The sequence below is a fragment of the Ambystoma mexicanum genome, chromosome 2p (assembly GCF_040938575.1).
Source record: "Ambystoma mexicanum isolate Mex_15411 chromosome 2p, UKY_AmexF1_1, whole genome shotgun sequence".
Lineage (NCBI taxonomy): Eukaryota > Metazoa > Chordata > Amphibia > Caudata > Ambystomatidae > Ambystoma > Ambystoma mexicanum.
Genome location: NC_090923.1, coordinates 205,001,829 through 205,026,204, shown reverse-complemented (window position 1 = coordinate 205,026,204; position 24,376 = coordinate 205,001,829). Strand labels below are relative to the sequence as shown.

The 24,376-nt window shown below is 42.4% G+C and overlaps 1 long non-coding RNA gene across 1 annotated transcript in view; it reads left to right on the top strand.

The window, feature by feature from the left end:
- The window catches only part of LOC138566345 (uncharacterized), a 706,078-nt gene that overhangs the window by 545,856 nt on the left and 135,846 nt on the right, over window positions 1-24,376 (top strand). Inside the window, exon 5 of the long non-coding RNA XR_011301911.1 lies at window positions 7,513-7,729. This is a non-coding gene — a long non-coding RNA (uncharacterized lncRNA). The remainder of the gene's footprint in view (window positions 1-7,512; window positions 7,730-24,376) is intronic.

The window sequence follows — 24,376 nt, the reverse complement described above, 5'->3', positions numbered from 1 at the left end:
CTTGTGGAGCACTTTGAGACATGGTGATTTTTTTAAGAACACTTTTCAGGCACACTCCTGATTTGCAGAATCAGAACCAGATAATAAAATCCTCAACAAGTAAGCGTGCATCTCACACAACTCTACAATTATTCATCAAATGCTCCTCTATCTCCCCATATTTTGAGCTTTGTTTTATTTACATTGATGATCATTAGTTCTTAAATTTAACATAGATTGCATGATGCGGTCACCCTAGCCAGTACTGGGGTGTGGCAATGTATAGAAAAGGTGAGGTGAACTAAGACATTGATGGGAGAAAGAAAGGGTGGTGCCGTCCAACAAGAAACAGCAAACCGATAACTCCTTCTCAATTAAGGATTTTCTCTGGTTATGGTGAGCTATATGGAGGTACAATAATTGAAAGTTGATATAAGTTGATAGTCAATATTTGGGTAATGTTTATGAAATAAAATCATTGACCTCAGAAGATTATGTAGAAAATCATTACTGGGTACAGAGAAACTGTGGCTTAAACCTTTATCCCTACCCAGAAGAGGGTCTAAGATGGGGGTTACAAAATACTGGGCAATCAAATATTGGGGAATTACAAAAAATGGAACCCACGTCTGTGACTTTGAAAGATGTACAGTCAGTAAGGTTATGGCAGTTTATAGTCTGGGTGAAAGGTAGCAGACTTCCTTGTACAGAAAAGGAGGAATTTGATTTCTGAATCTGCTCCATATTAGCTTGATCATGAGAGAGATGTCATAGGTTTGAAAGATTCAGCGAGAGATGTAGGAGGTGAAGACTTTGCAATTTATAAGGGTCAGACTTTTATATGAACTCCAGTCAAATCTAGATGACCCTTTCATCCTCAATGTCCCTCCCCCGACAGCTCCTCTCATTGTGGTTCTAAACAATGTCCCTAAGTTAACTCCACCCGCTAAGGAGAATACAATTTCCTTTATGAACAAGGTTTCACACTTTCTGAATGTCTAATATCTTTAAAAATAGGCCAGAATCACCTGATGTCTAAGTATTCTTCCATGGTTGGAAGTAGTAAGTCAATCCACGGAGATTACACTACTATTACTATGAATCACCCATCCAAGGCCTCTGACCTGCTTTGGAGGGGCACTCATCATAATCACGTCGTTTGGCTTTTTTCCTCTTTGCTTTTTCTATAGACCAGCTTCATACGTATTTTCCTGTCCACACTGTGGCACATCCTATGACGGCACATAAAGAATGACTTCTGAATGTAACAGGAGTGTAGGTACACCTGTCTCTAATAGATATTACTGACTGAGTAGCCTGGAGGATGTAGATTGACACTTAGCACTGATCGGATAACTGGATCATCCAAGAAATCCGGGCCCACATAAACAATAAACAAATGGGATTACATCTGGGGTGCTGCATTGGGGGAAAGACAAGTGGGAACTCAGAAGAGGACCCGGGGGGAAAGTCAGCTCTAATTCCAATGACAAATGTGTTCTAAAAATGATGGTATGGAACATAGTTGGCTTATCTATTTAAGTCCAAGGTGAATCACTGACTGACATGGCCCAGAGTTATCACATCATTATGTTAAAAGAAACCTGGGAAACACAACCCATTTACCTACAAGGCTTTTCCCTATTTTATTTGCCTGCGATATGACTGAGGAATAGGTGCATTCTACTAGTTGCAAAGAAAAATGAAAGCAACTGTGGGTGCTTTGGAAGCTGGCAATCCTTGTATCGGCAATAATAGACAGTGTCACAGAGATTACAAGCAGGAACAATCTAGAATAAAAAGGGAGATTGGCCAAGGCTATTGGGGTGCTATGTGTGTAGGTGTCGCTTCTCATGACAGTAAGAAGTTCTGTAGGATAATCTCCAAGAACCCTTCTGTATTAGATCTTGGATGCCCTTAAATTCCTGAAATTTGTTAAGGAACAAGACTGGTTGGACACTTCAGTAACCTTTCAAGCATGAATGCTAAGGGTGATATGGAAAGCACTAAGGCACTTGCTTACTCTAATCATATGCAACTTGTATTCAGTGATTAAGGCAGATAGCACTTCCTGCAGGTGAAAATGTAACCTTCAGGGACCTGCGTTGGCGTGGAGGATCCAATGCAGGGGTGGCAGAGGAGTCACTCCCATCATTGGCAGTAGGGGATGTAGGTGGGAGAGGTTATGAGGATACCACAATTGCTGGTGGTGTTCTTTTTTTAAAATATTGTATTTATTGGTCGTATAGTTAAAATAATTAACTTTTGACTTCCATCAGGAAGAACCAAAAAAATGGTAAATAAACAAAACAAAACAAATATAAAGAAAAAGAAAAAAGAAAATTATCAATAAGAATAGATATATCACAATTTTATTAAGAATCATAAACGTTTCACAGAAAATTCTCGAAATGTCTTCCAATTCATTTGAGTTTTTGTAACATAAGACTCTCTTATTGGAAGCTATCCAGAAATCCCATGATAGATATAACCAGCAAAGTGGTACGACCTGTAAGTCATGCCTTCCGAAACTCGTCCGCTATAAGGATGTTTCAATCAATATGCCTCTTTACAAATACACTCCTTTTCCCCTGAAGGGCTGATAATTGTTTATCCAGATCGGAAAGGGATCCAGGAGAGGATCTGTTGGAACACAAATAGCAATCAGATGCTCACCAAGCATTTGCCCATATTTACTAAGCACATCTTTTATTGTATAGAAGTTCAATTTGAATCTTATATATCTGTTTGGGTACTTCAGAAAATATGTGGCAATAGTTCCAAGTTTTTTTACCCCATTTTAAGATGACTCAGGGACTGGTATGAATGTAATTCCTCTAAGGTTTGTAACCAGTCATTTCTATATAGTATTTGTTTGACTTATTTTGGGTTTTCCAAAAGATCTTTATAAGATAATCCCAACTTGCTCAGGATGGTAGAACACAACTCATCCAAGTCCTTCAAGTACCCAACATTTTTTTCAATTATAATACGGACCAGATTCCAGAATAAAGAAGCTTTTGCACTCTCCATCAAACCCTCCAGGTTCTTTAAGATTTTTCAAGTACACATGAATAGTGTCTTGATGCCATATAAAAGCCTTGGAATTAATTTCTCTTCATAGAATGTAATCATTGGCAACACTAAGAATTTTCCAAACCTTGAATCTAGGTGGCTGATTTCATTTAACATGGCCAGCGTGCAGGCCTTCATCCAGTCCATGGTTCTCAGAGCCTCTGGTTTAGAGAAGACATGAAAACCTACATATACACTTCACTTTGTACCTGCAAAGCATCCCATGGTTTCATCCTATGATTGGGGCTCTTTCATATCTATTTTGTTCCTCTGGCTGACTTGATGTTCTTCTTTCTCATTTGTAGCGTTAGGTGAATGACAAACAGCTTTCCTTAAACTTCCCTGAACTTATATCTTTTCCTCATTTTTTATCCCAATCTCTGTCTCAATGCCAGTAAGGCAGACATGTTTCTTCTTGTAACACCTGTGCCCTGTTTTTCTCCTACCCTATGGCTGCTGTCTTTGGGCCCTCTACTCTCACCAGCCTCTGAGGCCAACAACTGTGGGTTTATTTTTAAGTCCACTCTCTGTTTGACTCCTTCTATTTTCGAGCTTGTAAAGAAAGTCCATGCTTTTAGCTTGTCCTCCTTACAGGCATTGTACCATTTCTCACCTTCCCTAAAAGCAAAAGGTCTGTAGAGCACTGGTCCTGTGTAGTCTGGACTACTGCAACAGCCTCTTCCTAAATCTGCCCTTTTCGTTTTTTATGCTCATTTTGGCTAATCTAGAATAGAACTGCAAGTGTTATCCATAGCGTCAAGCCCAGGGGTCATATCACTGCAGCACTAAAATGTGTAGATTGACTTCTGCTAATTTCAAGGATGAAATTTGAGATCCTTTGTATAATTGACAAGGCGTTTTGAGGACTTGGACTACAATCTGTCAAGCTTTGTTTCCCTAAATACTGCCCTGCTAGAGTCCTCCGCTGCTTTATTCAAATACTCTCCTTGTCAAATGCTTTTTGAAAACAGAGAGCAGCAGGCATGTCTCTCTCATTGCCCGGTGCCTCTGTTTGGAACAGCTTTTCTGCTCCCCTTATACTTTAGCTGGACTTCCCTAAGTTCTGGAAACTTCTGAAAACTCTGCTTTTGTGTTCCTCTTTTACTTAATTCCTTCCCTGGTAAGTTATTCCACTTCTGCTAATACTGTTTGCCTGGTCCCTCATGATCCTCACAGTTTCCAGGCGCTATATCTAGTTGACACCACAATGTGATCAATTACATTTATGATGTTCTCTTTGATGTCCTGGGTTAGTGTTAAGCAGTGCACATTGGTGGCGTGAGTTATGGTTGCTTAGCTTATCATAACTGGTGAACATCTGTTTTTTTTTTTCTTTTACTTGTAACCATAACGTCTTCTTAACATTTTTATTTGAATTTCATAGGTTTTTATTAGTGTAGCTTAACCGTATTGTTCCTTTATCAACATTTTTTCACTGATATATACTAGTGACATATCCTGTGTGCATGGGCTAATGACCATAAAGAACAACATTTTCAAAGTATACAAATATTGTGTGGTGTATTTTAATATAATTTAGGTTAATCAGAAAATAAATTGGAAAATATATTGTTATATTTACGTGGAGGAGTAATAACCTCCAAAAAAATCTCACAGTATCCGTTGAACATTTACCATACTACATATAGCCACATTTTGTATCTGTTCCTCATTATCCTGGATTCCACGTAGGGTTTTGAACTCAAATATATAATGCTGAGGGATGTGAGAGTAATACAATTCATGTGCCACATGATTTGATGTAGACATGAGATCATAAAGTAAATTGAAGTCAAATGAACATTATACATGAAGAATATTATTGATATAATGGTACATAATAAAATGAAGTTATGTGCATATGTTTTTTTTAATGTATATATGTTCTTAGTTTATGCCACTTGAAGTATGCTGTTAAAGTGGTATCCCTGTCTAGGGACTTTTGGCAGCTAACTGTATGTAATCATTGTTGAAATACATATTTTGTTTGCCAGGAAGATGAACTTGAAGTCTTACTGTTTTATGCGTAAGGCAACAGCTCCCTCTAGCGGTGATAACAGGCACAGCGGGCCAGACGGCTTCAAACAAACGTACACCTGGCCTTTTATTATATAGTATATGATTCCAGGTCTGTGTGCCTACAAACCTACAAGCTCTGTTCACATATTGTTTGTGCACATGATTCACGATTAGAAAAGTTATGAGTACATTTCTATGCTTTTTATATTATGGATTTTTGAATATGTGAAGTGACAGTTTTTTTGTTGATTCGATTGGGAGTGAAAGATACTTATGTCTAATAACGTTATATATATGTTATTGCCTTATATACATATTCTGGCAAATCTACATTTGAGAATGGATTCTAAAATATTAGTGCTGCCTACATTGAGTTTGAATCATGAATTTAAGCAAGATAGTGTGTTTTATTCTTCGATTTCTTTGAATTTTTTGCAAAAGGAACTGCAATTATCTATGGATTTAGTAGTGTTCACATTCTCACTTCACACAAAATAAGTAATTGAACAGTTAAGATGTTTTTTCTATTTCAATGGGTGTGTTTCTATTTCATTGGGTGTGTTTCTTAAGCTGCAAGAATGGTAGAGTGCTTTGAATTGAGAATTTGTTAGCATTCATGTTTAATCTATTCTTCTTCATCTCAGTACTGTCTGAATATTTCATAGTATTACACATTCTCTTTTTATTTTGAGTGGGAAACAAACACAGTAAAGTTTAATTTATTTTGTGTTGGGTTGTAATTATTTGAGATGGCTCTTGATTCACAGAGTTTCTTTGGGCAGTTCTCATCTCGAATCATGATCTGAAATAAGCACGTCCTTCTTCCTCGTCCTGGTACTTTCTTATATCTCACTTTGCATATTATTTAAAAAAAATAAAAATAATTACAGGTAGTGCTTAAAAGGACTCCTTGGTTTATAATGTGTAAGGCATAGAAATAAAGTAGGCCTGATTTAATGTTCTGTAGGTCACAAAACCCCACTATCACCACAATACTCTGCCACTAACTCTTCCTCATCACAGTCCCCCACCACTACTACCATTTCACTATGTCTTGTATCCTTCCTGCACTAATGCCACCTCACTCTTTCTTGTCACAGTGCACCATTAGTAAACCCTTGTTATCTAGGGGTTACTAAAAAAGGAACTACTTGTTGCAAGTAGAAGAACATGTGTAGAATTCCCACAAGACCTGCAGGGCGAGTTCCTTAGTTTACAAACTCAACCTAAGAGAGATATTTACAAGTGTTTTCTATAAAATGAACATCTCAGTATAAGCACACTTCAAATTTGCTGCAATTCCACCACCCAAAAAGCCATCCATGCACAATGAACATTTTATTTGCCAGCTACTGCTAACAAGGTTGGCTTGCAGAAAATGTAAAGTAAAAGGTTCAAACATCCCCATACTCACCAGCAAGGTCGAGTATCATGCACATGGCACTTGCCCTTCATAAAATCTACTCACCGATGCTGGCCAGTGGGCTAGTAGATTTTGCAAGCACTGGCTGCTGATAAAACATGATATGACATCAATTATGTCAACAGGAAAATAGGAAGAATTGCAATCGGTGGGATATTGCATAACAAAACTCTAGAAATTCAGTGGAGAAATGTTAGTTGATGTGAAGTTAAGGTGCCAATAATCACCACATAACATTGTACATTTGTGGGCAGAAGCTATGCCACCTTAATTTTGGGGCCCCCACTGTGCAGTCATTAAGCACCCTGATGATCACACATCTGATAATTGATAATAACTGATAATTTCACATATGACATTGCGTATCATGGATAGCACCATGCGTGACATCACTGATACAGCAGATCAAATAGATTTCTGGATATAAGAGTCGATACAGTTGGAGTTTGTATTTAAAAATGCTGTGCACATACAACCAGGGAATCCTTACACACCAGAGTAAATGTTAGGACAGGTGGCCTGCAACAGTCATCAAGGTTCAAAAACACATTTATTTTGTGAGTATACATAATTATAAGGACTAGAGTGCTAATACACTGGATAGACAAACTCTGTAATTGTGTAGTACCATGGTTTGGACCGAGCATGCTGCAACATGTTTTGGACTATGACTCCCATGATCCCTCAGCATGGTCTTTGCTGGGCAGGGGTACTGCAACTTGCAATCTAAACTCTGAAGGCATCCAAAGCTTAAGAATGTTGCTGTATTGAACATGCATTGCAGTTTTCTCTGTACAATATCTTTATTTTCTTTTTTTTAAATGTTATATAACAGCCAAATAAATTACTTTTATTAACATCACAACATCACAATGACATACTAAGGAGAAACAAGGAAGAAAAAAATGAAAAAAGAGAGTTACAAAAGTAAAAAAAGAACAATATAAAACTTGGCTATACACTAACATTAAGCCTATATCGTTAAGCCCACCATTCACTGTTCCTTTTTCTTTCAGATTTACAATACCATAATACAACAATAGCTGTACAATCATACTCCTGTGCTCCAGTTACCATGGGAACACGGGACACGAGGCACCGGCACGTCAGCACGCACCGTGACATTGCGCCACAGCAAGCAAGATCGTCATGGCAACCTCAGTAAACATCATTATCCATTAACGGTGGTATATGAACGTTTTCGGTTCTGTTGCCGCCACAGCAATTCAGAAGGTAAGCAATTTTTACTGCCCGCATTTAGACATTTTTTTTCTTACATGATGGCACAGCCTGAAACAGCATATACATTTGTTTAACAGCAGATGATTACTAAAGAGCGATGTCCCATGCAACCGCAAGGTCATTTTGCCCTTTAATGTGAACAACCATTTTTTAACACACAACTACTATATGGGCGCCATTAGCCCACTTTGTGCAATGAATGGTTAGTAAATTTCTCTTTTTTATCTTATTTTCCTCTCACAAACCGCACTAAAGGAATTAAAGCAAAGCGGCCATGTGCTTATGGTACTTTTTCTAAATTTGACCTATATGTACCGAGTCTTGTTAGTTTGTGATTACCACTCATTGTAGTAGCATTTATGTATTTGTTTTCCTTCCTTACCATCCTTGACCATGACTTGAAAATACGCATGAACACATTTGGTATGTACTTTGTGTTATATATTACATATTATTTCTCATTTCTGATTTGCTGCATGTTGTCTATATATGAAAACCTATTGATTTGTGTTGAATAACATGGCAACACTGAAGCCCTGAAGATGGAGAAGCTCTCCTAAATGTATAGGCAATACAGCTAGTCCATGATGGTTCCTGGGAATTGCTTCCATTAAATACGAGTCAGTAATTTGTGTAAAACCAGGTGAAAGGACTTATTTATGTTTAATTAAAAGAATTGAGCTAGCATTGAGCCACTGTGTGAGCACCAGACTTAGCTGGGTGAGACCATCCAGCTTTCTTGAGGACACTCCATTGGGCAACCGTTTAGTCTCTACATGTATATTTTTAGATTTAGCAATGTTAATCTTTAGGTTGTAGAGACTAGCAAATGCAGCCAATCTGTCAATTAGCAGTTGCACTCCCGGGGGTTTTTGTCTAGCAGCAAGATTGTCAGCATAGCCCAACTAGGGGGATTTCACTCCCTCACTCCCAGTTTCGGTGAGTCTATTTCAGGGGCGTTCACTCCCCCACCCCCAGTTTCGGCGAGTAGATTTCAGCTTCTTGTAGATGATACGGCAAGTCCACGAGATATCACGTTTCCATAGTTCCAAAACTATTAATTGCAATGTTTGACAAATTTTTTCAGATCTTCATAATATACAAGGTGAATTACGTCCAATTTTCCCACTCTGCCATACTATGCGTATGGCCCTGGAGTGGGGGATTTACCTCCAGCATCACGCTGGAGGTAAATCATCCCACTTTCAACCGGAAAATCTGTAATTCTGCTGCAGGAATTCTGCCGAAATCCCCAATTAAGTCCTATGGACTCCAAATTAATGGGGACTAACACTGCCAACACCACTTGTAATCTGGCAGTAAATCCAACAGCCCAAGTGGCGGTAACTGTAATTCCACTGGGTGGTGTTCTGGCAGAATACCACCCAAATCTTAATGAGGCCCAAGGTATTATGCAAAGATGAGGGATATGGTCAAATACAGTCAAACTGTTTCCCTGGCTGGTACTTACCCTTAAAGTCATTGAGGAAGTTGCAGGTGGTGTCCTCCTTGATTTCCGAAATGAAGTCACAAGTGATGGCCTCTGATATGTCACAGCAAGCCAAGGAGTACGGTTAAGTGGAAGGCTGTACATGTTGTAACTATTGTCAAGTGTGGACACACCTTAGTCTACAATCCATGTTTGCTTGCTTGTAGTCACTGCACATGTACATGTCAGGGTAACTGTGTATGTATATGTGTCCTGTCAGTGAAAGACACTTGGTGACAAAGTGTAACGTCAATGCACAAGTGTGCCATAATGGGAAATATAAATGTGCGGGGAGCTTTTTCAGATGCATCGTCATATGACAGGGATTGTTATTTAAATGGAAATTCCAAGTATGCTTTGCACCCTAATCCAAACGTATACATAAACACATTTTTTTAAATGGGGACACAAAGTTGAGAGGATCATCACTCTCCACGTCCTTTGAATTTCAAGGAATTTGTTGCCTTAATTCTGATCACCTTAACTGTCACTCAGCTAAGGTTTTGTCAGTGAATTTCAAGGGTGTTGTTATACCATAGTTTATTCAAGAGCCACTAGCCATGGCCTTTGGTCATGGCCACTGTACATGTTCTACCTATCGGTTTCCTTGCAGCACTTAGTCAAGGCCTTCGGCCATGGCCAGTGAGCACATCTTTCGGCTGTGTCCACTGCATATTTTAAAACACTAGGTTTGATTCAAGCCCACAAGCCATAGAATTTGCCAGTGGCTAGTGGGCTTCACATGTCCCACCAATAGTTTTTTAACAATTCACCATACATAGTGGCCACGGCCACTGTACTTGTTGCACCAAAAGGTTTCTCTCGGCCTCAGTAGCCACGGCATTGGCCAAGGACAGTGACACAGAGAACCATAACCCCCTGACTAGTAGATGTGATCACTGTTGGTGTATAATTATTATTTTTATATTAACTCTTTTCTGATTCCTGCGGTATTACCCCAATATTACCTGGATAATGTAAATGAACTACCCATGCCTGTAGTACTACTGTGGTATTAAGATAATAGTGTGTAAAATGATCACAAAATCAAATACTCTTCCCTGCCCTCACAGGAACTCACCAAGTTCCCACCTCTTCTTTCCATGGTCTCACCACACCTCTCAGATGCTTTTTTCCCTCTCTATCCCTCTAACTTTACCACCTATCAACCCTAATTTCATGTGACGCAGTTTCATTCCTGATTATGTTTTCCGTTGTAGTCATAGTTATGTCTTGAGAAAGGCAAAAATGTCTGAACTGTAACTGGCTCCTTAGACCACCCCCCCCCCCCAACTACCCAACTCCACATGATGCCCTCTTTCCCCCTCCTCACCTCTGACCTGGTGTGATTTCATGCTCTTTCCTCCTAATAACTTTTCTGCACTTTTCATTCACATGGCCCTGGTATTACCGCAGTAATACCTTGCATCGGGCAAAAAAAAAATGACTGATTTTCTGAAAAGCCTATTTGATGCAACCATGGGAGATATAGGTATATTTTTAGAAGAAAGGGGCATGTTGCCTGTGAAATATTTTTAAAACTACTGGATGGAATAACCCCAAATCTGTCCCAGAAATTAAGTCAATGCTTTGTCCCCAAGTTTTTTTCTTATTGGGTCCAATTCAGTGTTTGAGCTTGTGCTTGATAAAATCTGGACTTTTTCACTATGGAAAATGAATGAGAGAAGGCCAAGAACGGTGTTCTTTTGCTTTCTTAATGAACTTATCTTTTCCATATCCTCCATTCTGGGTGGGGGGTATCTTGAAGGCATGGCATTTTTTTAGGGAAATGTCAGCAAAATCTGTCATGCAAGTCAACAGTTATTAGAAATAGAATTTTCCGATTTCCTATGGCTCATGTTACATATCTACTATAATATATATATATATACATATATATATAATTGAACTGCATAACTGTATTTTCTTGTAACCAAGTTCTCAAGTATCCCTGTATTGTCTTCGCCCAGCTACCCTTTGGGTTTGGTTTTGCGCTATATCAAATAAACAAACAAACAAACAAACAATATATTTTACAAAAACTGTTATTTCCTCTTTAATTTCACCCAAAGTTTTGATCTGTCAGTGCTCAGAGTCTGAACCTTAGTGCACAACCAACAGTATAGTCCATAGCATAGCCTGAACCCACCTCCAACACAGTCTGTACCCATAAAAACAGGGTGTGTGACCACTTCCAAGTGACCCCAGCACAACAAATCCTAGACCTTTCCCAGATCTCAAGTGAGAAATAGGCATGAACTAAAGGCACTCAAAAACACTATCAACAAGCAATGACATGACATGACAAGATGAGATCTTCATTTTCATAAAACACTCCTCTGCCAACATGTTTCTTTAATGATGAAGACAACCTTATTTATTTATTTTGATTTATTTATTTATTTATTTAAATTCTTTTAAGACTCTGCATGCCCGTAGGTCTCGGACATTACATTAATCTGTCCGATCTCCCTCTCTTCATTGTGCTGTGGGTTGTCCAACTCCAGGCCTTGAGAGCCAGATCCATGCTGGTTTTTCAGGACACCCCTCATTCATATTCATGGAATAAATTTGCATACAATGATTCTAAATGCATGCAGTTTGTTCCTCGAGAACATTATTGAGGGATGTCTGAAAACCCATCAGGATCCTGGCCCTCAAGGCCTGGAGTTGGACAACCAATGCACTTAAGTTCTGACTGGCCAGTTTATGTACCGATCACTGTATTTTCCATTTGTTTATACCTACTTTAGACCCAGAACTATAGTCTTCGTTTTATTAGGTATATATTTACCTGCTCTCATGCAAACACCTTCTACACCTATCCACTTTCCACCATTCTCTCTGAAGAACACTGCACTGCAAGTAGTGCATTACCACTCCCATTTAAATAAATGCAACAAACACAGCGAGAATGGTAACTCAAATACCCCTCTGTTAAACAACCAATTTTAAGAACTGTCTTTTAGGCTAAGTAGCAGCTGATAATACAATAGTCACTCATTTAGGGCCCGCCTACATTCTTTTTTTTAAAAAGTGAAATGTATAAATGCGCTAACTGGGAACATTATTTTTTCTGCGTTTCTTACAAATGACATCTCATCCAGAGCGACATGAATTGTAAGCGATTTCCCTTATGTATAATTCAAGGTGAATGGTAAACACCTCTGCAAACACATATTACATTATTCATATTCAGCAGAAGAGTGACAGTGATTGGATGCTTGCTCCATCCTCCACAAGCCTCCTCAGTATGAACCATAATCACAGGTCAGGCCGCCCCAGATCACCAGGAAACTAAAGTCGAGTGAAGATACTAATGGAGGCCCTGAACGATGGTGTTATGGTTTAGATATATGCTCATAACCTCCTTTCATAAAACCCATTAAGACGCAGTGATGCATCACACAACGCTCTCATGTGTTTTTCATGTCTTTGCTCCTGCTCGGAAATGCATTACTGATGAAGGGATTCAATAGAATGTCTGAAAAAATAATCTTAGCAGCATGACACAGAATTATGTTTTTCAAATACATATAGTGCTATCAGCCTCCTAATTCTGGGAGTAAGAGGATGTTTCCCCAAGAAGCATGCAAAGGCCTGCTCTTGCTCCAAAGTGCACTATAAATGCACTGCAACCTTTGCTCCAACATGCACTGCTATGTGATTTGTAAGGTTGAGCCGAAAACCATGCCCGAACCACCGAAAAGTGTGGGTCGGTCTTCGGCAGGAAACACTTCTAAATCATCATTTCGGAGATTAAATGTACCAGCTCTCTTCCTGGAGTTATTCTGTGAGTTGTCTTTTGCTGTTAGTCAGACCCGCCACTCTGTATTTGGATTAATTAATACATTGCACGGAAAAAAAAACATTGTTTGATTTTGTGACATTGATGCTTATTTAAATAGTTACTTTGTATGTCAGTCTCAATAATCATAGAAAGCCACAGGCAATATAAAGGGAATATTTATTGCAAATAAATTGCCAAATAAGCACAGACTGAGATAAGCAAGAAGGAACATGTCAAAACACGCATGAAAGTCAAACAAAATACACGGTGCACAACCCTACCCATGCATAACTCATACAACAGTTATACTTAGACAAAAAATATGCACTGCATGAAAACACATGATACACACATATGACACCATGTAATAAATATTGATGACAGTATCTATTCCTGTCCGGTTTATGCTAAAAGTAAAAAAAAAAACATAATTTCACAAGCTCGTGGTCACCCGTCGGGCACAACCAGAAATTGATTGCAAATGTGTGAACAATTGCAGAATCGACTTGTGTATGCCAGCTCAAGCTTAGGCTTCAGGTAACGTTGTTCGCATAACATACGCCTTCACTAGGGCCAAGAAAAAGTATTTCAGGTAGGGATAATTCTGCCAAAGTAAATATCAAACATCAAAAAATCAATAGAAATATCAAAAAGGACTGCAAAACCATGCGTGTTTGACATTTGTTTACTATCCAGTTTACTCTCCAGTATTTACAGCCACCTCTTATGTGTCACAACCTACACCTCTTCAACCAGCCCATTGTGGACGAACAGCGCCCAGTCCAAAAGGTGCAAGCGTGCCCACACCACTGTGCAGCCCAGCCCCCACCGGGCAAGCACACACAACTTGTATCTATCCTTACCAGTGTCTCATTCTGGATATGGAACTAGCAATTCAAAGGTTTTCATTTTCTTAAATATGCATTCACTGTGAGGAATTTAACCAACCGCATGGTAGGAGTTCGCTTGCATGGGCTATTTGATTTTTTTTATAAAATGGAATGATGGTAGACCAACCTCAGGAACATGTGTGGGACTTCTCCATACACATATTCCTATGCTCACACCCCTACAAAAGAATACACCTGTGTACTCTGGATTGGACAGCGCCTGTACGCACAGTTCTCCCTGTCATATTTAGTTGGAATGTGGCAGCCACAGAATGCACAATGTCATTTCCAGAAAGGGGGAGGATTAGACTTCCCCTGCCATGATGAGCCTGATTAATTAAGAAAGGCTCCATGGATCTTGCCTGCTCTTTTGTTCGGCCCTGCAGCTAGTGGCAGCGAGTCACATACCTACAGAGGATACTTCAAATAGGCTGAATGTGGATTAGTTACACTGAGTGGGAAGGGAACTGGGTCTAAAGAGGAGATACCAGTTCCCAATAATACTCAAATGCTCTTAAAACATATATATGAATAGGCACAAAATTCCTCTGGGCAGAGGCACCGTGGCTAGCCGCACTGCAGTCACAAATCATTGGGTGCAGCCATGACAGCTTATTACTGGGGCTGATTGTATGGTCCTTGGGTTTGATGGACAGAGTAAGTGACCCTTGTTGATAGTAGTGTTCAGTTGGCGAGGTGACATGACCCAGCGCCGTATAGCGGTGAAAGACTCAATCCGTGTCCCGTGTCTGTTGGGTAATGATCTTCTTGACCCTGAGATAGTGACGGCAGCTACTAGATCGAAGGTCAAAGAGGCCGCCAGATTGAAGTCTCTCAGCACCTTATGGCCTAGAGTGCTTCCAGAGGGCCCGTACGAAGGGCCGGCATGGCTGGTTGCCCCTGGTCCAGTGCCACAGACTGCTGAGTCACCTACTCCTGCGGGGGAGGAGCCAGTAGCCATTGATGACCCTACTTTGGTAGCAGGGGACTCAGTGACTTTGGAGTTGAATGGCACAGTGCAGAAACCTCCGGTGGGGGACCAGGTAAGTGTAAGTGACTTCAATCAAGCACTCCATCTAAGTCAATGCCTAGTCTGGGATGCCCAATGGAAGGCCTTATTCATATATTTTTATGTCAAAGTTCTTAAATCTGGATGATAAACCCTTATATAACACCCCTCTCTTTGAATCCCCCTGACCTCACTGAGCCAAGAAGTAGGTTTGTTTTGCAAATTAATAGGTTTATTGGAAAAATTAAACAATATATATATATATATATATATATTACACTTTTATGAATAAATTAATATTTGTATTTGATAGCACACTTATGAATATGAACCGTGATCAGTATTGGGTAATATCACAATAGCGACAACTCTTTCATCAGAAAGGAGTAGGAATAGGAATGATGAAGTAGCAGAGAATACTTTTACGGTTCAAGGAAATGCAAGATGGAAAGAATGCAGGTACAGAAATAAAACTCGATATGGATTCAACAAGAGATAATATGATAACTTTCTCCCTTGTGACAACCCACCCCCCCTATGCAATATGAAGAGATGTAAATGAGGGCGCACAGGTTTTCAGGAATACAATCAGAATGCAGTTCAAGTTCCAGTTCCCCACCGCAAGCTTAGAGCAACCGGTATGCTTTTAAACAGGCAAAAATACTTTTACCTGTGATTTGCAATGAAGTGAAAAATATGCTGAAAATGATTTTAATTCACTATAGGAGATTCAGGGTAGGTGATAGCTAATTTGAATTAGTTCAGGTCAACACTAGCAATGAATTAGGAGTGATTATCTGGTTGAAAACAAATTTCAGCAGTGGAAAGCAAGAAGCAGCTATTTGGTGGTGAAATTGAGCCAAATTGCAATTCGCGGCACTTTTTCCGAGTGCGTAAACCGCGATTACGGAAAAACTGTAAGGCTGTTGAATAGTTTGGTTAGGTTGCTGGATTCTGAGGCCTGCTGAGAAGGATTCAGCTTTTGGTTCAGGCCTCTCTGCTTCAAGTTCTGGAGTCTATCTGGAGTCTAAGTTCTGGAGCCTCAGGAGTCTGGAGTTTTTGTCTGGATATGGTCGGGCAGCGTGCTGTGCAGGAATCGATGAGTAGTGGAAAAAAAGAGTGTCTATCCGTGTCTCAGCAGTCTCTTTTTATGTGATCTCAAAGGGGATGTGGATGCTGACTTTCTATGCCCAACCCACTGAGGATCCTGATAGGTTAAAGGATTTTCTGTCCTCTGACTGGAGAACAGAGTTGTGAGTCAGAATGAGTCATCAGGTATCATCTTTATGGCTCAAGGAAAGGACACACCCCTTTGTGTCCGTACAGCATATCTTCTTTTTCATAAACACATATTTACAATATTCCCCACTTGTTAATATTACCTAAATTGCATGACAGATTGCTTAAGGTACAGTTTGTGTCATGATGCCTGCGCCCGGAAGACCAGACCAGGCCCAGCAGCCCCGGAAGCAGGCATCATGCCACTTGGAGCATGCCCAAAAGCCCCAGTTAGGGGCTGTTTGCGTGCAGTCCTGGCGCCTATGGGGCCAGGTTCATAAAGATAAAGTCATTCCTCGTGCCATGGGTGCCTGGCTCATTATTGATAACTTACCTGAAGCAGACCATGCTGCATACTCACCTGAGGCAGACCATGCTGCATGAAGACTCAAGCCAAATGAGGCTTAGGAGGGACTATTTTACTGAAGGGACTATTTTGTTACTTGGGTGGGGCTGTGGAAGAATACTTACCTGGATCTTCTTCCAAGGCTATTTAAACCACGCCCGGACAGCCACACGTGCTTCGCCTTGTTCTGCTTGCTGCAGCGTAACGCTCACCGTGTTTTCAGCAGCTCCAGTCTTCAGCCATGCCCGCTTCAGTTCTGGGACTCCTGAAACAAGAAGACAAGAAGGATAAAGGTTGAACAGGAGTTTTAACTTTAATCCTTACCTGAATCCTGAGCCATCTCGCCACAGAACTGAAAGACAGAAGTCTTTGAAGCATCGCTTTGCATTCCTACGGCGCCGCGCTGAACTCACCTGCTTGGCGGTACTTCAGCATTCCATCACGCTCTCTCCATCTCGCGGCCGCCCTCCGACACCTAAGGAGACAAAGACAGCAAGGTGAGCAAGGGGACTCTCTAAGGCTATACAAGGTACCCCCCAAGGACTTACCTGATTTACCACGGGAGGTACTCACCTCATCTCGGGTCGGCGCAGTCAACTCTGCTTCATCGCTGTACCCCGGCCCCTAAGGGGAAAACCACAATATACTTACCTGAATCTTACCGAGTGCCATTTGGAAATCTTCGAGTGGATTAATCAGCAACCTGCAAGGAATCGGACAGAGTGAAGAGCTGACATTTGAACTCTTATGAACAATTGGACTTTTGAGTCAATACTGGAACTCACCAATTCCTCTACGCCAGTGAAGTAACTGGTCATCAACGCGCCCCTGCGGTCGACGCAGGATGGAGAGCTCATCCTTCCAAACCATCAGGTGAGACTAAGGAGGAGGCATCAAGAGTGATCTGTGGGAAGACAACGGGAGTGGGGAAGGTGGGTTGACACTCAATTCCACGGGTGGTTAATTCCTCTTCTCCTTTGCAGAAGAATATTCTTGCGAGACAGACAAACTAGGCTGAGCGGGCCAGTCCAGTCAGTCATCTCGGCACTGCACGTCATGCTGGTGGAAATAACAGCGGCCCAGTTCCGGTCGTCGCCCCCGTGGGAACCAGGTGAGCGTAACAGTTCGGTTCAAGTCACATGTTTCTACGAGCTTGGGTTCAGAAATTATAACATTTTGCGCTTTTTATGGGTTTCGCAATATGAATTTTGCATCAAATCTTACACGGAGGTACACACCCTCTCTGAGCATATTACTGGAAGTTTCTAGCATAAACACTGCACCCACAATATTAATAATTACGGGGCTTGGCCTCAGAACATCCCACAGCGTCCAGCTTAGTCGCAAATTGTGAGTGAATTTTTCATATTAAGAATCTCCAAATTTTACATTTTTGTCCGCTTGGTATAACTAGTTATCAGTATTCTCATAAAACATATATTTGCTGGACTCTCTGAATCCACAGTCGTTTGTCTCCGCCCCTAGAAACTTGGCTTGACTCAGAGATCAGATGTATTGCCTTCCCCCAGAGCAGTGTTTTTCAGGCACACCCAAATCAGCATATCCTACTCAGCTGAAAGAATCCTTTGTCTTGTTTCTCCAGGCTGCAGGGAAATTCTCCTCTCTCTTAATCAACAGGACCATGTGATTTCCTGTGCTGTTGCTGAGAAGGCTAGGTGTGAAGGCTTCCCATGAACAGCCAGCCTTTTGAGGTCTCAGCTAACTCAGGTTCCTGTTTAGCTTCCTAAATACAGGTCTCCTGTCAGAATTTAGATCGCTAGCGCTGGTCAGTGTCAAGCACTGGTATTGCACCCATTTTTGACAGCTGCCTTACCAGTAAGCAATCCTCAAAATATACTTTGTTCAAATATAGATGCACTTCTGTGGACCTCAGATTCATGTAGATTCTTGCGGGAGAATGATGTTGACCCCCCCAACATGGAGGTGGGATCTTTTTAGTGGATTTGGTGAGCCCTCATTTTAGCAATTTTTGATATAAAAAAATGAATTCCCCTCAGCTCTGGGTTGCTTTTAGCAATCAGTATTGCTATTCCCAAATGGTTGCAGGCTACTATGTGTGTAGTCCAATGGTGGTTTTAGGCAGTGAACTCCTGCGCTCACTAATATAGGCAAAAGTGGGTGGCAGCCTATTCTTCAGATTTTTACTGTGCATTTTCGGATGGTTTTGAGCGAGCAGCATTCTTTCCAGTGGCCATTCTGATGTTTCTGTGGCCAGCACCGCACAGTACTGTTGTAGGGCTTGAATGAGTGGGTTGAAACATCCCACAAGCCCCCCTCTTGCGATGGCATCGAATTTCCATCAATGGAACTCGCAAGACTGGGATGTTCGCCTCATCTTCTGATTCCACAGATGGCAAAGTTCGGTATCTTTTCCTCCATCAGGGGTGGATCGATCGGTTCTCCTCGCCAGTCCTGATGGGGGTATTGAGCGATACCCCAGGCCCCTCAGATCTTTGCTCCCGGTCCCCGGGTTGTCCTCGTTGGTCAGTCTCCCTGGTTTATCTCTCTCTCTTCTCACCTAGGATGACAAAGTAAAAGCAGCAGAAACATATTCGTAGACATTTCCCCACCACTATTAATGTGGTGGGGTGAACATATACATTTTAGAAATCAGGAGACATTTGCATTCTTATTATGGTATTTCATACACTATATGTTAGAATTGTATTGATCTGGAGTGGCCCCTCTGGGGTTGCTGGGACTCCTCCAGTTGCTGCAGAGTGTGCCTGGGATGGCAACACTTTAGCTGATTGATATGAACCCACTTATCTTCTCCCTCTGCCAAACTGCCTTTGGGGATGCGGATCTTGTAGGCGACTGGTGAGATCTTGTCTACAATTTCAAAAGGTCCCTTCCAGTAGGCAGACATTTCCGCTGTTTGGCCTGGTTCCTGTGGATATTGTACAGAAAAACCCGGTCTCCTACATTGTATTCCTTTCTGGTGGTCTTCAGGTTATAGTGGGTCTTCATGCTATCGGCTGATCTCTCAAGATTTTGCTGAGCTTAGGCAAAAATCATGTTGAAGGTGTTTCCTTAATTTTTCAACATACTCATGAGTTGTGGAGGCAATGATCAATGTCTACTCTTGGGTCCTGTATAACAGATGCTGGGGAAGCACCATCCTGCGTCCAGTCATCAACTCAAACAGTAACATTTTAGTTGCCGATGAAGGGGTAGATCTGATGGCCATTAGGACAAGATACAATCGAATATCCCAACTTGGCCCAGAATCTGAAACACACTTTTTTAAGATGCTCACAATGGTTCAGTTGTAACAGTCTACTGCCCCAGAAGAAGCTGGCCGTTAAGCAATGTGTAGCTTCCTTTTAACCCCCAGTATCTCCCACATCTTAGTCATTACTTCGCTGGTGAAATGGCTACCTCTGTCTGACTCAATCCTTTGGGGTAGTCCGAAACGCGAAAAGATGTGTTTGATCATCAGGGCAGCTGCTGTTTCTGCCTTACAGTTTGGGGCCGGGAGACATTCCACCCATTTAGTAAATAAGCATGTCACAGTCAACATGTACTTATTTCCCCTAGAGGAGCGAATCACGGGCCCTCTGAAGTCGACTTGCAAATTTGACCATGTCAGTGTCATCTCGTCTTTTGGAGAGGCGCACGGTGTGTGAGGGATGTTGGCTGAAATTGTGCACACACAAGGCACCCCTTCAAGTATTGGTCGAGGTCCTGCCCCATGTGTGGCCAGTATGCAACCTCTCTTAAGATTTCAAGTGTTGTATGAAACCCCCTATGACCTGCTTTGGCCGCATCATGGGCGTGACTTAACATCAGGCTTCGGAATGAGGTAGGAACCACCCACTGATCATGGCCAGCTTGGGATTTCCTTACCAACAAACACAGAGACCCTGAGGAGTAATCTCATGCCGCAAGAAATTAACACGGGTTCTACACCACTGTGCTTTCTGAAAGGAAAGTTTTGCTCCGGCGGCCCTCAACTGTGTCAGACCATAATGGATCTCTGCTATGTGCTCCTCCACAGATGAACTTTTGATGAGGAAATCATCTACATAAGCCAGGTTACCCCTCGCACTCAGGTCGGGCATGGCTTTGTGTAGGAAAATGTTGAATTCATTGCTGGAGTTGAGGTATCCGAAGGGAGTCCGGGTCCATGTGTTATGCTGGCCCTCAAAGGTAAAAACCAGTTTGTACTGGTCCTCCCTACTGACAGGCACAGTCCAGTATCCATTGGTCAGGTCTATTGCAGTGACTACCTGTGACCCTTGGATCTGGGCCTGCCCTTGGCCAATGTAGGGAAGAGGCCATCGGGAAGTATGGACCCATTTGTTGAGCTCCCTAAGGTCGGCGCAGAGTCTCCACTGGCCGTTTGGCTTCAATATTCCCAGCACCGGATTATTGAAGGTGCTGTGTACTGGACGGATTATCCCCCGGGACTCAAGGTTCTTAATTATTTCAGTGAGGGACTCCATGGATGCGAGAGGCAAGCGATATTGCTTCACAAACACTGGAGTCATGCCAGGGTCTGTGGGAATTGCTGTTGTGTGGATGTCGGTGCGTCCACAGTCATATGAGTCCACCGCAAAGAGATCTTGAAAATCCAAGAAAACTTGTTTCAACTTTTGCTTCTGCTCAAGAGTCACACAGGCATCAGCTAGGTTGACTCTCTCTTCAACCATCTGCCTGAAGCCTGGAAAGACTTCTGGTTTCCCTATCTCAGCGGCATCCTCCAGCTGGGTGGAGAAGTCGCTGGTCAGAGTGCTGATTTGGACTGGAGGCTTCAAGTGGGAAAGGCAGCCCTCATGGACCTGAAAAATCACCTCATCCCTCCTGAAGTCACAAGTCACATCTTCCTTATCATAAGGGTAGGAAGTGTACACCAGGAAGTTCCCCCCATGCCGGGTAAAGATCCTGTCTGGTGTTGTGTTGTCATCCCTGTCACTGTCAAAACAGTCCTTGTGGATTGGTCCTAACAGTTAATTTCCTAGATCAATGGAAAAATGTCGCTCATCAACTGCCATTCCAATAATGGTGCCTGCGTCTAGAGTAATACTCTTTAAGTCGCTGTTATCCACCTCTATTGGAATGGTGTCATGTTCTATATTGACTAATGGTGTTGGGTTTATCCCCAACCCTTGCTGTTGGAGAGAAGCATTTAGATGAACATAAACATCAGGGTTTTTCAATTTTCGTCCTCTTTTAACTTTCACTTCCAGGGAGAATTGTCGGGTCCTTTCTGGGATGGTGACTTCCTCTTTAATCTGAATTTCCACTGCATAAGGCAGCAGTTGAGCTGACCTAAATGCTTTTTCTGGATCATCAAAGCCCATGGGATTATCCACTAATCGGGTCCAAACTTTGAAGTTTATTAGGTCCAAACTAATGGCAAAGCTATTGAGAATGCCACTGCCTAAGTAAAAGGCGGCAGTGACATCTTGCACGACCCAACAATTATGGACTATGCTCTTGTTGCCAATGGAGATTTTGAGCATACACCGGCTTGGCAGGAGATGTTTGGAATTGGGTGCTTCCAGATCCATTTCCCATTTGTCTATCAGTTTGAATGTGGGAATGGCTGGATCTTTTGGGAGTTGGCAAAACATGGCTTCGCTGATGAAGCTTGTACCGTTGTTCACACACACTCGGGCGAGAACAGAGTCCTTCCCATCATTTAACTGAACAGGGATGAACAACTGCTCTCCAATTTGCTGAATATCAGCCAAGCTCTGAGCTGATTTCACATCTTTCTGTCTTTCTAGACTATAGGAGTGGGAATGTCTGATTGTGGATTGGTAAAGAATTTCAGAGTGTTCCTTCCAGTGTGGAATACCACCTTAAACTGGAAGGAAGATTGATTTTCACAAATAGAGAGGACCCCCCATCACCAGTCTGTTGTCCTACTGCTATTACTGTCACGTCTGGAATTTGTTTGTTCTGGAAGTGAAATTCTACTTGGTCAGATTTTTGCTCAACATTATGGCATGTGCCGTTTAGACTAACATGGTTGACACTCTGTTTTAATTTTATTGGTCGGCTAGTCTGGGTCCAGAGGACCTTGTTTACCCAATCTATTAGGGGTGACAACCTTCTCAGGAGGTCATTCCCTAGTAAACAAGGGGTGCCCTCTGGAGTCACTACTATGACCGGGTGTTTCACCTTGTGTCGTCCAATTTTAATGTCCAAATCTGCAGTCCCCTCGACGGGAATTTCCTTCCCGTCAAAGTTCTGAAGTTGTCCAGGGAGGGAGGTGAGAGGAATTTGGTAATTCTCCCCCCTCCCTGCATTTAGTTAATCAAAGGCCTTTTTGGACAGAAGGGTAGCTTTACACCCCCCTTCCCATTGTGCCTCCTCCCTTGGGACCGGTGGGTTATCGGGGTGCTGCCCCCGTCATTGTTCTGGGGCACCAGGCCCAGAGTTTGGGGCGTTCTGCATCAGCATGCTCATCTGAGGGTTCTGTTGAGCCCTCAGCATGTGACCCAGATCCCGTGCCATATTTTGGACCTGGCGCTCTAACTGTGAAACCCGCTCAGGCTGATATGGGGTTCGGTTTTCTCCCCTGGGCTGATCCCCGGAAGGGTAGCTATCCCTTCTCTGGTAGTACCCCGGGTTGGGAAGATTTGGGTACCCCTCCACCCTTGGCCTCCCCTCTCCCAGATTAGGTTGTCTGGGCTCAGGGAATCGGGAAAAGAAGTATGGATTATTTTGGAGCTGGATGTTGGGTGGATACCTGGGGAAAAAGTTCTGCCCAGGATTTGGGGAATTTCTGCCCTCCTGTGGGAAGTTAGGAGGGAAGTTCCCTGGGTTAGGTGCTTGGCTGGATCCCACCCCTTGGGCTGGAGGAGTCCACACATAACCCAGGATGGGACCGTTTATCTTGTAGCGGGGACTTACATAATCAGGGGAGTGAGGGATCCCATTTGTGGGACTACCTCCTTGACTCCCATTCTGTGACTGGCTCGAGGGCCTTCTTGGCTTTGAGTTATTCTGTGTAGGCAAATTTTTAGCCCCCCCATTTCCATATCTAAAATGGGGGCAACCTTTACCTCTGCCACCTTGGCAACAGCAGGGGTGCTGGTTGGTTTGGGGCTTTTTTGCGCATTACTTTTATTTTCTATGGGCTTCTGCACCTCATAGATTCGAGTGGCCTGTTCAATGACCCAGTCTAGTGACCTTTTCTCATGAAAATCTCTCACTAGCTGGGTCATTATGTATTTGGGCAAGGCATGGAAAAAAGTGTTAACAAATTCTTTGCTGACCATGCGCACCTTTTGGTAGTCTGCGCAAAGGCACGCTTCAATTCCTGCACAAATTCTGTGGGGCCTGATCCTCCTCACATTGCAAATTGTAGGCTGCCTTGCGAGCCTTTTGGGGATTTCTGTGAACAGAAAAGTGCTTTAAGATGGCCGCCCGGTAGGTGGACCATCTTGCATGATTTTGGTCTTCCAGCCCCGCAAAGAAACTGGAGTATTCTGGGGAGAATGTCCATTTGACGTACTGCATGCAGCTACTGCTGTCTTTCAAATGGAAAGTCTCCATCATTTGCTCAAAGAGCTCCAAGTGTTCCCACACAGAATACTTGGCGTTCTTGTGATAAGCCGTATTGGCCTTCGTGGTTCGGGTAACCCTGGTCCATTCATCCTCTGACTCAGAAGCACTGCTCCCAGAAGTGCCGTCTGATCTTCCAGGTTTTCCCGGATTCTGCGAGCCTGGCAATGGCTGGCAGAATGTGGGGACCTGGTCTCCTGTGTCCTGTGATGCTCAGAGGAGTTGTCAGATTCCTTCTTGCTGCCAGGATTTGATGGGTACCCCCCCCACTGACCTAACTGGGCAGAGGTTTTC